The 1,258-nt window shown below is 54.5% G+C and overlaps 1 non-coding gene across 1 annotated transcript; it reads left to right on the forward strand.

Annotated features, from left to right (window-relative positions):
* Positions 1-406: 406 nt before the first annotated feature.
* TRNAV-AAC (transfer RNA valine (anticodon AAC)) lies at positions 407-479 on the forward strand. The gene has a single exon. It is a non-coding gene; the product is annotated as a tRNA-Val (tRNA).
* The last annotated feature ends 779 nt before the right edge of the window (positions 480-1,258 follow it).

Raw genomic sequence — 1,258 nt, forward strand, 5'->3', positions numbered from 1 at the left:
AAAAGAACCTAGCAGATGCTGAACAGTTCAGTTGGGAGCATGCAAGACTAACAGGCTCTTCTATCCTCCTTTATTGCACGGCGGGATGTTTTCTGAGAGTGCAGCAGTTCCTTTAACTGCCACGAGTCCCTCATTTCAGGGCTATGCAGCAGGAAAAGACAGCATGGGCTTCTGCACCGAGTTGGCCCACCTGACCTTTCATTCTTCTCTTGCTCTTTGTCAGCAAGGAGAAGAAAAAGAAGCTCTCCCTCAAGCTGGAGTCACACGGGCGAGGTAAGGACGACTTCCTGAGTGCTGGCTCCAGTCCTCTGCCCTGCCCAGCTGACCTATCGAGGGGCTACCACCACATTCTCTAGATTTGTCCATCGGTCTGTGCCAGAGTGAGCAACAACCCAGTTAGGTGGAAGTTTCTGTAGTGTAGTGGTTATCACATTTGCCTAACACGCAAAAGGTCCCTGGTTCAAAACCAGGCAGAAACATGCTGGCTTTCTTTTCCCAGATCCCCTTGTTATTCAGAAGGGCACTCCTCCTATTGGCCTGTCCCTGGGATAACTCCAACCCCTGCATGACAGAGGATGCTGACAGCAGTGGAGAAAGCACCTTGGTGTCAGGCTGGAGAACCTAGAGTAGTTAGGCCAGTCACCATTTGGAGGCTTGTGGCTTGGCCACCTCTGCTGTTGGAGGTTGGCCTATAGAGGCTCTCACTTCCTGCTGGGCTCCTTTGCGTGACTGGCCAAAGGAGGAAGTGAGGCAGGAATGGGGCAATAGAGGAAAGTTGAGCTGAGGAAGGCAGGGAAGAAGCTGTGCGGCTAAGTGGGGTTAGTAGAGCACCACCCTTCATTCTGCAAAGCCTGGGGAGGTGTGGTTGGCTGCTGGGAGGTAGAATCCTGTGCCTGCCTCTTGGCTTCCCAGGAGTGGCTACTTGCAGCCCAGGAGAAGAAGGGAGGTTCTGGTGAAAGGAAAACAAGCAAAGCTGAGTCCAAGTGGAGAATGGCGGCTCCTTTATGGCCAACCTGGGGGCATGACTGATGGTTTAGAGGTGGAGGCTGGGCTGGCTGTGAGCAATGGGATCCAGGAAACCCCACCTGCCCTTCTGGGGCTGAACCATGGAGGTGCGGTTGCTGCTGAGAGACAGACCCCTGTGGCTGCCTGTTGGCATCCCAGGGATGGCTACTTGCAGCCCAGGAGAAGCGGGGTTCTGGGGGGAAGGAAAAGCAGCAATGGTGAGGCTGAGTGGGCTCCTTTCTGGCCGAGATGG

Source organism: Gopherus flavomarginatus, unplaced genomic scaffold (assembly GCF_025201925.1).
Source record: "Gopherus flavomarginatus isolate rGopFla2 unplaced genomic scaffold, rGopFla2.mat.asm mat_scaffold_35_arrow_ctg1, whole genome shotgun sequence".
Taxonomy (NCBI): Eukaryota; Metazoa; Chordata; order Testudines; family Testudinidae; genus Gopherus; species Gopherus flavomarginatus.